Genomic DNA, 14,605 nt, shown 5'->3' on the forward strand with positions numbered 1-14,605 from the left:
TAAGAACTAGACAGAAGCATTCTCAGAAACTTCTTTCTGATGAGTGCATTCAACACACAGACTTGAACCTTGCTTTTGAAAGAGCAGCTTTGAAACACACTTTTCGTAGAATCTGCAAGTGGATATTTGGAGCGCTTTGAGGCCTATGCTGGGAAATGAAATCTCTTCACCTAAAAACTAGACAGAAGCATTCTGAGAAACTTCTGTGTGATGAGTGCATTCAACTCACAGACTTGAACGGTCCCTTTGATAGAACAGTTTGGAAACACTCCTTTTGTAGAATCTGCATGTGTTTATTTGGAGTTCTTTGAGGCCTATGCTGGAAAAGGAAATATCTTCATATAAAAACTAGATGGAAGCATTCTCAGAAACTTCTTTGTGATGAGTTCATTCAACTCACAGAGTTGAACCTACCAATTGATAGAGAAGTTTGGAAACACTCTTTTTGTAGAATCTGCAAGTGGATATTTGGAGCCGTTTGAGGCCTATGCTGTAAAAGGAAATATCTTCAGATAAAAACTGAACAGAAGCATTCTCAGAAACTTCTTTGTGTTGATTGCATTCAACTCACAGACTTGAACTTACCTATAGAAAGAGCAGTTCTGAAACACTCTTTTGGTAAAATCTGCAAGGGGTTATTTGGAGCACTTCGAGGCCTGTGCTGGGTTTTGGAATATCTTCACCTAAAAACTACAGAGAAGCATTCTCAGAAAGTTCTTCATGATGCATTCATTCAACTCACAGAGTTGAACCTTCCTTTTGATAGAACAGTTTTGAAACACTCTTTTTGTAGAATCTGCAAGAGGATATATGGAGCGTTTTGAGGCCTATGCTGGAAAAGGAAATATCTTCACATAAAAACTAGACAGAAGCATTCTCAGAAACTTCTGTGTGATGAGTGCATTCAACTCACAGACTTGAACGTTCCTCTCGAAAGAGCAGTTTTGAAACACTCCTTTTGTAGAATCTGCAAGTGTTTATTTGGAGCGCTTTGAGGCCTATGTTGGAAAAGGAAATATCTTCACATAAAAACTAGACAGAAGCATTCTCAGAAACTTCTTTGTGATGAGTGCATTCTACTCACAGTGTTGAAGCTTGCTTTTGATAGAGCAGTTTGGAAACACTCTTTTTGTAGAATCTGCAAGTGGATATTTGGAGCGCTTTGAGGCCTATGCTGGAAAAGGAAATGTCTTCACATAAAAACTAGACAGAAGCATTCCAGGAAACTTCTGTATGATAAGTGCATTCAACTCACAGACTTGAACATTCCTTTTGATAGAACTCTTTTGAAACACTCCTTTTGTAGAATTTGCAAGTGTTTATTTGGAGCGCTTTGAGGCCTAAGCTGGAAAAGGAAATATCTTCACCTAAGAACTAGACAGAAGCATTCTCAGAAACTTCTTTCTGATGAGTGCATTCAACACACAGACTTGAACCTTGCTTTTGAAAGAGCAGCTTTGAAACACACTTTTCGTAGAATCTGCAAGTGGATATTTGGAGCGCTTTGAGGCCTATGCTGGGAAATGAAATCTCTTCACCTAAAAACTAGACAGAAGCATTCTGAGAAACTTCTGTGTGATGAGTGCATTCAACTCACAGACTTGAACGTTCCCTTTGATAGAGCAGTTTGGAAACACTCCTTTTGTAGAATCTGCATGTGTTTATTTGGAGTTCTTTGAGGCCTATGCTGGAAAAGGAAATATCTTCATATAAAAACTAGATGGAAGCATTCTCAGAAACTTCTTTGTGATGAGTTCATTCAACTCACAGAGTTGAACCTACCAATTGATAGAGAAGTTTGGAAACACTCTTTTTGTAGAATCTGCAAGTGTATATATGGAGCTGTTTGAGGCCTATGCTGGAAAAGGAAATATCTTCACATAAAAACTGAACAGAAGCATTCTCAGAAACTTCTTTGTGTTGAGTGCATTCAACTCACAGACTTGAACTTACCTATAGAAAGAGCAGTTCTGAAACACTCTTTTGGTAAAATCTGCAAGGGGTTATTTGGAGCACTTCGAGGCCTGTGCTGGGTTTTGGAATATCTTCACCTAAAAACTACAGAGAAGCATTCTCAGAAAGTTCTTCATGATGCATTCATTCAACTCACAGAGTTGAACCTTCCTTTTGATAGAACAGTTTTGAAACACTCTTTTTGTAGAATCTGCAAGAGGATATTTGGAGCGTTTTGAGGCCTATGCTGGAAAAGGAAATATCTTCACATAAAAACTAGACAGAAGCATTCTCAGAAACTTCTGTGTGATGAGTGCATTCAACTCACAGACTTGAACGTTCCTCTCAAAAGAGCAGTTTTGAAACACTCCTTTTGTAGAATCTGCAAGTGTTTATTTGGAGCGCTTTGAGGCCTATGTTGGAAAAGGAAATATCTTCACATAAAAACTAGACAGAAGCATTCTCAGAAACTTCTTTGTGATGAGTGCATTCTACTCACAGTGTTGAAGCTTCCTTTTGATAGAGCAGTTTTGAAACACTCTTTTTGTAGAATCTGCAAGTGGATATTTGGAGCGCTTTGAGGCCTATGCTGGAAAAGGAAATGTCTTCACATAAAAACTAGACAGAAACATTCCAGGAAACTTCTGTATGATAAGTGCATTCAACTCACAGACTTGAACATTCCTTTTGATAGAACTCTTTTGAAACACTCCTTTTGTAGAATTTGCAAGTGTTTATTTGGAGCGCTTTGAGGCCTAAGCTGGAAAAGGAAGTATCTTCACCTAAGAACTAGACAGAAGCATTCTCAGAAACTTCTTTCTGATGAGTGCATTCAACACACAGACTTGAACCTTGCTTTTGAAAGAGCAGCTTTGAAACACACTTTTCGTAGAATCTGCAAGTGGATATTTGGAGCGCTTTGAGGCCTATGCTGGGAAATGAAATCTCTTCACCTAAAAACTAGACAGAAGCATTCTGAGAAACTTCTGTGTGATGAGTGCATTCAACTCACAGACTTGAACGGTCCCTTTGATAGAACAGTTTGGAAACACTCCTTTTGTAGAATCTGCATGTGTTTATTTGGAGTTCTTTGAGGCCTATGCTGGAAAAGGAAATATCTTCATATAAAAACTAGATGGAAGCATTCTCAGAAACTTCTTTGTGATGAGTTCATTCAACTCACAGAGTTGAACCTACCAATTGATAGAGAAGTTTGGAAACACTCTTTTTGTAGAATCTGCAAGTGGATATTTGGAGCCGTTTGAGGCCTATGCTGTAAAAGGAAATATCTTCAGATAAAAACTGAACAGAAGCATTCTCAGAAACTTCTTTGTGTTGAGTGCATTCAACTCACAGACTTGAACTTACCTATAGAAAGAGCAGTTCTGAAACACTCTTTTGGTAAAATCTGCAAGGGGTTATTTGGAGCACTTCGAGGCCTGTGCTGGGTTTTGGAATATCTTCACCTAAAAACTACAGAGAAGCATTCTCAGAAAGTTCTTCATGATGCATTCATTCAACTCACAGAGTTGAACCTTCCTTTTGATAGAACAGTTTTGAAACACTCTTTTTGTAGAATCTGCAAGAGGATATATGGAGTGTTTTGAGGCCTATGCTGGAAAAGGAAATATCTTCACATAAAAACTAGACAGAAGCATTCTCAGAAACTTCTGTGTGATGAGTGTATTCAACTCACAGACTTGAACGCTCCTCTCGAAAGAGCAGTTTTGAAACACTCCTTTTGTAGAATCTGCAAGTGTTTATTTGGAGCGCTTTGAGGCCTATGTTGGAAAAGGAAATATCTTCACATAAAAACTAGACAGAAGCATTCTCAGAAACTTCTTTGTGATGAGTGCATTCTACTCACAGTGTTGAAGCTTGCTTTTGATAGAGCAGTTTGGAAACACTCTTTTTGTAGAATCTGCAAGTGGATATTTGGAGCGCTTTGAGGCCTATGCTGGAAAAGGAAATGTCTTCACATAAAAACAAGACAGAAACATTCCAGGAAACTTCTGTATGATAAGTGCATTCAACTCACAGACTTGAACATTCCTTTTGATAGAACTCTTTTGAAACACTCCTTTTGTAGAATTTGCAAGTGTTTATTTGGAGCGCTTTGAGGCCTAAGCTGGAAAAGGAAGTATCTTCACCTAAGAACTAGACAGAAGCGTTCTCAGAAACTTCTTTCTGATGAGTGCATTCAACACACAGACTTGAACCTTGCTTTTGAAAGAGCAGCTTTGAAACACACTTTTCGTAGAATCTGCAAGTGGATATTTGGAGCGCTTTGAGGCCTATGCTGGGAAATGAAATCTCTTCACCTAAAAACTAGACAGAAGCATTCTGAGAAACTTCTGTGTGATGAGTGCATTCAACTCACAGACTTGAACGGTCCCTTTGATAGAACAGTTTGGAAACACTCCTTTTGTAGAATCTGCACGTGTTTATTTGGAGTTCTTTGAGGCCTATGCTGGAAAAGGAAATATCTTCATATAAAAACTAGATGGAAGCATTCTCAGAAACTTCTTTGTGATGAGTTCATTCAACTCACAGAGTTGAACCTACCAATTGATAGAGAAGTTTGGAAACACTCTTTTTGTAGAATCTGCAAGTGGATATTTGGAGCCGTTTGAGGCCTATGCTGGAAAAGGAAATATCTTCACATAAAAACTGAACAGAAGCATTCTCAGAAACTTCTTTGTGTTGAGTGCATTCAACTCACAGACTTGAACTTACCTATAGAAAGAGCAGTTCTGAAACACTCTTTTGGTGAAATCTGCAAGGGGTTATTTGGAGCACTTCGAGGCCTGTGCTGGGTTTTGGAATATCTTCACCTAAAAACTACAGAGAAGCATTCTCAGAAAGTTCTTCATGATGCATTCATTCAACTCACAGAGTTGAACCTTCCTTTTGATAGAACAGTTTTGAAACACTCTTTTTGTAGAATCTGCAAGAGGATATTTGGAGCGTTTTGAGGCCCATGCTGAAAAGGAAATATCTTCACATAAAAACTAGACAGAAGCATTCTCAGAAACTTCTGTGTGATGAGTGCATTCAACTCACAGACTTGAACGTTCCTCTCGAAAGAGCAGTTTTGAAACACTCCTTTTCTAGAATCTGCAAGTGTTTATTTGGAGCGCTTTGAGGCCTATGTTGGAAAAGGAAATATCTTCACATAAAAACTAGACAGAAGCATTCTCAGAAACTTCTTTGTGATGAGTGCATTCTACTCACAGTGTTGAAGCTTGCTTTTGATAGAGCAGTTTTGAAACACTCTTTTTGTAGAATATGCAAGTGGATATTTGGAGCGCTTTGAGGCCTATGCTGGAAAAGGAAATGTCTTCACATAAAAACTAGACAGAAGCATTCCAGGAAACTTCTGTATGATAAGTGCATTCAACTCACAGACTTGAACATTCCTTTTGATAGAACTCTTTTGAAACACTCCTTTTGTAGAATTTGCAAGTGTTTATTTGGAGCGCTTTGAGGCCTAAGCTGGAAAAGGAAATATCTTCACCTAAGAACTAGACAGAAGCATTCTCAGAAACTTCTTTCTGATGAGTGCATTCAACACATAGACTTGAACCTTGATTTTGAAAGAGCAGCTTTGAAACACACTTTTCGTAGAATCTGCAAGTGGATATTTGGAGCGCTTTGAGGCCTATGCTGGGAAATGAAATCTCTTCAACTAAAACTAGACAGAAGCATTCTGAGAAACTTCTGTGTGATGAGTGCATTCAACTCACAGACTTGAACGTTCCCTTTGATAGAGCAGTTTGGAAACACTCCTTTTGTAGAATCTGCATGTGTTTATTTGGAGTTCTTTGAGGCCTATGCTGGAAAAGGAAATATCTTCATATAAAAACTAGATGGAAGCATTCTCAGAAACTTCTTTGTGATGAGTTCATTCAACTCACAGAGTTGAACCTACCAATTGATAGAGAAGTTTGGAAACACTCTTTTTGTAGAATCTGCAAGTGGATATTTGGAGCCGTTTGAGGCCTATGCTGGAAAAGGAAATATCTTCACATAAAAACTGAACAGAAGCATTCTCAGAAACTTCTTTGTGTTGAGTGCATTCAACTCACAGACTTGAACTTACCTATAGAAAGAGCAGTTCTGAAACACTCTTTTGGTAAAATCTGCAAGGGGTTATTTGGAGCACTTCGAGGCCTGTGCTGGGTTTTGGAATATCTTCACCTAAAAACTACAGAGAAGCATTCTCAGAAAGTTCTTCATGATGCATTCATTCAACTCACAGACTTGAACATTCCTTTTGATAGAACTCTTTTGAAACACTCCTTTTGTAGAATTTGCAAGTGTTTATTTGGAGCGCTTTGAGGCCTAAGCTGGAAAAGGAAATATCTTCACCTAAGAACTAGACAGAAGCATTCTCAGAAACTTCTTTCTGATGAGTGCATTCAACACACAGACTTGAACCTTGCTTTTGAAAGAGCAGCTTTGAAACACACTTTTCGTAGAATCTGCAAGTGGATATTTGGAGCGCTTTGAGGCCTATGCTGGGAAATGAAATCTCTTCACCTAAAAACTAGACAGAAGCATTCTGAGAAACTTCTGTGTGATGAGTGCATTCAACTCACAGACTTGAACGTTCCCTTTGATAGAGCAGTTTGGAAACACTCCTTTTGTAGAATCTGCATGTGTTTATTTGGAGTTCTTTGAGGCCTATGCTGGAAAAGGAAATATCTTCATATAAAAACTAGATGGAAGCATTCTCAGAAACTTCTTTGTGATGAGTTCATTCAACTCACAGAGTTGAACCTACCAATTGATAGAGAAGTTTGGAAACACTCTTTTTGTAGAATCTGCAAGTGTATATATGGAGCTGTTTGAGGCCTATGCTGGAAAAGGAAATATCTTCACATAAAAACTGAACAGAAGCATTCTCAGAAACTTCTTTGTGTTGAGTGCATTCAACTCACAGACTTGAACTTACCTATAGAAAGAGCAGTTCTGAAACACTCTTTTGGTAAAATCTGCAAGGGGTTATTTGGAGCACTTCGAGGCCTGTGCTGGGTTTTGGAATATCTTCACCTAAAAACTACAGAGAAGCATTCTCAGAAAGTTCTTCATGATGCATTCATTCAACTCACAGAGTTGAACCTTCCTTTTGATAGAACAGTTTTGAAACACTCTTTTTGTAGCATCTGCAAGAGGATATTTGGAGCGTTTTGAGGCCCATGCTGGAAAAGGAAATATCTTCACATAAAAACTAGACAGAAGCATTCTCAGAAACTTCTGTGTGATGAGTGCATTCAACTCACAGACTTGAACGTTCCTCTCGAAAGAGCAGTTTTGAAACACTCCTTTTCTAGAATCTGCAAGTGTTTATTTGGAGCGCTTTGAGGCCTATGTTGGAAAAGGAAATATCTTCACATAAAAACTAGACAGAAGCATTCTCAGAAACTTCTTTGTGATGAGTGCATTCTACTCACAGTGTTGAAGCTTGCTTTTGATAGAGCAGTTTTGAAACACTCTTTTTGTAGAATCTGCAAGTGGATATTTGGAGCGCTTTGAGGCCTATGCTGGAAAAGGAAATGTCTTCACATAAAAACTAGACAGAAGCATTCCAGGAAACTTCTGTATGATAAGTGCATTCAACTCACAGACTTGAACATTCCTTTTGATAGAACTCTTTTGAAACACTCCTTTTGTAGAATTTGCAAGTGTTTATTTGGAGCGCTTTGAGGCCTAAGCTGGAAAAGGAAATATCTTCACCTAAGAACTAGACAGAAGCATTGTCAGAAACTTCTTTCTGATGAGTGCATTCAACACATAGACTTGAACCTTGCTTTTGAAAGAGCAGCTTTGAAACACACTTTTCGTAGATTCTGCAAGTGGATATTTGGAGCGCTTTGAGGCCTATGCTGGGAAATGAAATCTCTTCACCTAAAACTAGACAGAAGCATTCTGAGAAACTTCTGTGTGATGAGTGCATTCAACTCACAGACTTCAACGTTCCCTTTGATAGAGCAGTTTGGAAACACTCCTTTTGTAGAATCTGCATGTGTTTATTTGGAGTTCTTTGAGGCCTATGCTGGAAAAGGAAATATCTTCATATAAAAACTAGATGGAAGCATTCTCAGAAACTTCTTTGTGATGAGTTCATTCAACTCACAGAGTTGAACCTACCAATTGATAGAGAAGTTTGGAAACACTCTTTTTGTAGAATCTGCAAGTGGATATTTGGAGCCGTTTGAGGCCTATGCTGGAAAAGGAAATATCTTCACATAAAAACTGAACAGAAGCATTCTCAGAAACTTCTTTGTGTTGAGTGCATTCAACTCACAGACTTGAACTTACCTATAGAAAGAGCAGTTCTGAAACACTCTTTTGGTAAAATCTGCAAGGGGTTATTTGGAGCACTTCGAGGCCTGTGCTGGGTTTTGGAATATCTTCACCTAAAAACTACAGAGAAGCATTCTCAGAAAGTTCTTCATGATGCATTCATTCAACTCACAGAGTTGAACCTTCCTTTTGATAGAACAGTTTTGAAACACTCTTTTTGTAGAATCTGCAAGAGGATATTTGGAGCGTTTTGAGGCCTATGCTGGAAAAGGAAATATCTTCACATAAAAACTAGACAGAAGCATTCTCAGAAACTTCTGTGTGATGAGTGCATTCAACTCACAGACTTGAACGTTCCTCTCGAAAGAGCAGTTTTGAAACACTCCTTTTGTAGAATCTGCAAGTGTTTATTTGGAGCGCTTTGAGGCCTATGTTGGAGAAGGAAATATCTTCACATAAAAACTAGACAGAAGCATTCTCAGAAACTTCTTTGTGATGAGTGCATTCTACTCACAGTGTTGAAGCTTGCTTTTGATAGCGCAGTTTTGAAACACTCTTTTTGTAGAATCTGCAAGTGGATATTTGGAGCGCTTTGAGGCCTATGCTGGAAAAGGAAATGTCTTCACATAAAAACTAGACAGAAGCATTCCAGGAAACTTCTGTATGATAAGTGCATTCAACTCACAGACTTGAACGTTCCTTTTGATAGAACTCCTTTGAAACACTCCTTTTGTAGAATTTGCAAGTGTTTATTTGGAGCGCTTTAAGGCCTAAGCTGGAAAAGGAAATATCTTCACATAAAAACTAGACAGAAACATTCTCAGAAACTTCTTTGTGATGAGTGCATTCTATCACAGTGTTGAAGCTTGATTTTCATAGAGCAGTTTTGAAACACTCTTTTTGTAGAATCTGCAAGTGGATATTTGGAGCGCTTTGAGGCCTAGGCTGGAAAAGGAAATGTCTTCACATAAAAACTAGACAGAAACATTCCAGGAAACTTCTGTATGATAAGTGCATTCAACTCACAGACTTGAACGTTCCTTTTGATAGAACTCTTTTGAAACACTCCTTTTGTAGAATTTGCAAGTGTTTATTTGGAGCGATTTGAGGCCTAAGCTGGAAAAGGAAATATCTTCACCTGAGAACTAGACAGAAGCGTTCTCAGAAACTTCTTTCTGATGAGTGCATTCAACACACAGACTTGAACCTTGCTTTTGAAAGAGCAGCTTTGAAACACACTTTTCGTAGAATCTGCAAGTGGATATTTGGAGCGCTTTGAGGCCTATGCTGGGAAATGAAATCTCTTCACCTAAAAACTAGACAGAAGCATTCTGAGAAACTTCTGTGTGATGACTGCATTCAACTCACAGACTTGAACGGTCCCTTTGATAGAACAGTTTGGAAACACTCCTTTTGTAGAATCTGCATGTGTTTATTTGGAGTTCTTTGAGGCCTATGCTGGAAAAGGAAATATCTTCATATAAAAACTAGATGGAAGCATTCTCAGAAACTTCTTTGTGATGAGTTCATTCAACTCACAGAGTTGAACCTACCAATTGATAGAGAAGTTTGGAAACACTCTTTTTGTAGAATCTGCAAGTGGATATTTGGAGCCGTTTGAGGCCTATGCTGGAAAAGGAAATATCTTCACATAAAAACTGAACAGAAGCATTCTCAGAAACTTCTTTGTGTTGAGTGCATTCAACTCACAGACTTGAACTTACCTATAGAAAGAGCAGTTCTGAAACACTCTTTTGGTAAAATCTGCAAGGGGTTATTTGGAGCACTTCGAGGCCTGTGCTGGGTTTTGGAATATCTTCACCTAAAAACTACAGAGAAGCATTCTCAGAAAGTTCTTCATGATGCATTCATTCAACTCACAGAGTTGAACCTTCCTTTTGATAGAACAGTTTTGAAACACTCTTTTTGTAGAATCTGCAAGAGGATATTTGGAGCGTTTTGAGGCCTATGCTGGAAAAGGAAATATCTTCACATAAAAACTAGACAGAAGCATTCTCAGAAACTTCTGTGTGATGAGTGCATTCAACTCACAGACTTGAACGTTCCTCTCGAAAGAGCAGTTTTGAAACACTCCTTTTGTAGAATCTGCAAGTGTTTATTTGGAGCGCTTTGAGGCCTATGTTGGAAAAGGAAATATCTTCACATAAAAACTAGACAGAAGCATTCTCAGAAACTTCTTTGTGATGAGTGCATTCTACTCACAGTGTTGAAGCTTGCTTTTGATAGAGCAGTTTTGAAACACTCTTTTTGTAGAATCTGCAAGTGGATATTTGGAGCGCTTTGAGGCCTATGCTGGAAAAGGAAATGTCTTCACATAAAAACTAGACAGAAGCATTCCAGGAAACTTCTGTATGATAAGTGCATTCAACTCACAGACTTGAACATTCCTTTTGATAGAACTCTTTTGAAACACTCCTTTTGTAGAATTTGCAAGTGTTTATTTGGAGCGCTTTGAGGCCTAAGCTGGAAAAGGAAATATCTTCACCTAAGAACTAGACAGAAGCATTCTCAGAAACTTCTTTCTGATGAGTGCATTCAACACACAGACTTGAACCTTGCTTTTGAAAGAGCAGCTTTGAAACACACTTTTCGTAGAATCTGCAAGTGGATATTTGGAGCGCTTTGAGGCCTATGCTGGGAAATGAAATCTCTTCACCTAAAAACTAGACAGAAGCATTCTGAGAAACTTCTGTGTGATGAGTGCATTCAACTCACAGACTTGAACGGTCCCTTTGATAGAACAGTTTGGAAACACTCCTTTTGTAGAATCTGCATGTGTTTATTTGGAGTTCTTTGAGGCCTATGCTGGAAAAGGAAATATCTTCATATAAAAACTAGATGGAAGCATTCTCAGAAACTTCTTTGTGATGAGTTCATTCAACTCACAGTGTTGAAGCTTGCTTTTGATAGAGCAGTTTTGAAACACTCTTTTTGTAGAATCTGCAAGTGGATATTTGGAGCCGTTTGAGGCCTATGCTGGAAAAGGAAATATCTTCACATAAAAACTGAACAGAAGCATTCTCAGAAACTTCTTTGTGTTGAGTGCATTCAACTCACAGACTTGAACTTACCTATAGAAAGAGCAGTTCTGAAACACTCTTTTGGTAAAATCGGCAAGGGGTTATTTGGAGCACTTCGAGGCCTGTGCTGGGTTTTGGAATATCTTCACCTAAAAACTACAGAGAAGCATTCTCAGAAAGTTCTTCATGATGCATTCATTCAACTCACAGAGTTGAACCTTCCTTTTGATAGAACAGTTTTGAAACACTCTTTTTGTAGAATCTGTAAGAGGATATTTGGAGCCTTTTGAGGCCTATGCTGGAAAAGGAAATATCTTCACATAAAAACTAGACAGAAGCATTCTCAGAAACTTCTGTGTGATGAGTGCATTCAACTCACAGACTTGAACGTTCCTCTCGAAAGAGCAGTTTTGAAACACTCCTTTTGTAGAATCTGCAAGTGTTTATTTGGAGCGCTTTGAGGCCTATGTTGGAAAAGGAAATATCTTCACATAAAAACTAGACAGAAGCATTCTCAGAAACTTCTTTGTGATGAGTGCATTCTACTCACAGTGTTGAAGCTTGCTTTTGATAGAGCAGTTTTGAAACACTCTTTTTGTAGAATCTGCAAGTGGATATTTGGAGCGCTTTGAGGCCTATGCTGGAAAAGGAAATGTCTTCACATAAAAACTAGACAGAAGCATTCCAGAAAACTTCTGTATGATAAGTGCATTCAACTCACAGACTTGAACGTTCCTTTTGATAGAACTCTTTTGAAACACTCCTTTTGTAGAATTTGCAAGTGTTTATTTGGAGCGCTTTAAGGCCTAAGCTGGAAAAGGAAATATCTTCACATAAAAACTAGACAGAAACATTCTCAGAAACTCCTTTGTGATGAGTGCATTCTACTCACAGTGTTGAAGCTTGCTTTTGATAGAGCAGTTTTGAAACACTCTTTTTGTAGAATCTGCAAGTGGATATTTGGAGCGCTTTGAGGCCTATGCTGGAAAAGGAAATGTCTTCACATAAAAACTAGACAGAAGCATTCCAGGAAACTTCTGTATGATAAGTGCATTCAACTCACAGACTTGAACGTTCCTTTTGATAGAACTCTTTTGAAACACTCCTTTTGTAGAATTTGCAAGTGTTTATTTGGAGCGCTTTGAGGCCTAAGCTGGAAAAGGAAATATCTTCACGTAAGAACTAGACAGAAACATTCTCAGAAACTTCTTTGTGATGAGTGCATTCTACTCACAGTGTTGAAGCTTGCTTTTGATAGAGCAGTTTTGAAACACTCTTTTGGTAGAATCTGCAAGTGGATATTTGGAGCGCTTTGAGGCCTATGCTGGAAAAGGAAATGTCTTCACATAAAAACTAGACAGAAACATTCCAGGAAACTTCTGTATGATAAGTGCATTCAACTCACAGACTTGAACGTTCCTTTTGATAGAACTCTTTTGAAACACTCCTTTTGTAGAATTTGCAAGTGTTTATTTGGAGCGCTTTGAGGCCTAAGCTGGAAAAGGAAATATCTTCACCTAAGAACTAGACAGAAGCATTCTCAGAAACTTCTTTCTGATGAGTGCATTCAACACACAGACTTGAACCTTGCTTTTGAAAGAGCAGCTTTGAAACACACTTTTCTTAGAATCTGCAAGTGGATATTTGGAGCGCTTTGAGGCCTATGCTGGGAAATGAAATCTCTTCACCTAAAAACTAGACAGAAGCATTCTGAGAAACTTCTGTGTGATGAGTGCATTCAACTCACAGACTTGAACGGTCCCTTTGATAGAACAGTTTGGAAACACTCCTTTTGTAGAATCTGCATGTGTTTATTTGGAGTTCTTTGAGGCCTATGCTGGAAAAGGAAATATCTTCATATAAAAACTAGATGGAAGCATTCTCAGAAACTTCTTTGTGATGAGTTCATTCAACTCACAGAGTTGAACCTACCAATTGATAGAGAAGTTTGGAAACACTCTTTTTGTAGAATCTGCAAGTGGATATTTGGAGCCGTTTGAGGCCTATGCTGGAAAAGGAAATATCTTCACATAAAAACTGAACAGAAGCATTCTCAGAAACTTCTTTGTGTTGAGTGCATTCAACTCACAGACTTGAACTTACCTATAGAAAGAGCAGTTCTGAAACACTCTTTTGGTAAAATCTGCAAGGGGTTATTTGGAGCACTTCGAGGCCTGTGCTGGGTTTTGGAATATCTTCACCTAAAAACTACAGAGAAGCATTCTCAGAAAGTTCTTCATGATGCATTCATTCAACTCACAGAGTTGAACCTTCCTTTTGATAGAACAGTTTTGAAACACTCTTTTTGTAGAATCTGCAAGAGGATATTTGGAGCGTTTTGAGGCCTATGCTGGAAAAGGAAATATCTTCACATAAAAACTAGACAGAAGCATTCTCAGAAACTTCTGTGTGATGAGTGCATTCAACTCACAGACTTGAACGTTCCTCTCGAAAGAGCAGTTTTGAAACACTCTTTTTGTGGAATCTGCAAGTGGATATTTGGAGCGCTTTGAGGCCTATGCTGGAAAAGGAAATGTCTTCACATAAAAACTAGACAGAAGCATTCCAGGAAACTTCTGTATGATAAGTGCATTCAACTCACAGACTTGAACCTTCCTTTTGATAGAATTCTTTTGAAACACTCCTTTTGTAGAATTTGCAAGTGTTTATTTGGAGCGCTTTGAGGCCTAAGCTGGAAAAGGAAATATCTTCACCTAAGAACTAGACAGAAGCATTCTCAGAAACTTCTTTCTGATGAGTGCATTCAACACACGGACTTGAACCTTGCTTTTGAAAGAGCAGCTTTGAAACACACTTTTCGTAGAATCTGCAAGTGGATATTTGGAGCGCTTTGAGGCCTATGCTGGGAAATGAAATCTCTTCACCTAAAAACTAGACAGAAGCATTCTGAGAAACTTCTGTGTGATGAGTGCATTCAACTCACAGACTTGAACGTTCCCTTTGATAGAGCAGTTTGGAAACACTCCTTTTGTAGAATCTGCATGTGTTTATTTGGAGTTCTTTGAGGCCTATGCTGGAAAAGGAAATATCTTCATATAAAAACTAGATGGAAGCATGCTCAGAAACTTCTTTGTGATGAGTTCATTCAACTCACAGAGTTGAACCTACCAATTGATAGAGAAGTTTGGAAACACTCTTTTTGTAGAATCTGCAAGTGGATATTTGGAGCCGTTTGAGGCCTATGCTGGAAAAGGAAATATCTTCACATAAAAACTGAACAGAAGCATTCTCAGAAACTTCTTTGTGTTGAGTGCATTCAACTCACAGACTTGAACTTACCT

Source organism: Pongo abelii, chromosome 15 (genome assembly GCF_028885655.2).
Source record: "Pongo abelii isolate AG06213 chromosome 15, NHGRI_mPonAbe1-v2.0_pri, whole genome shotgun sequence".
NCBI classification, from domain to species: Eukaryota; Metazoa; Chordata; class Mammalia; order Primates; family Hominidae; genus Pongo; species Pongo abelii.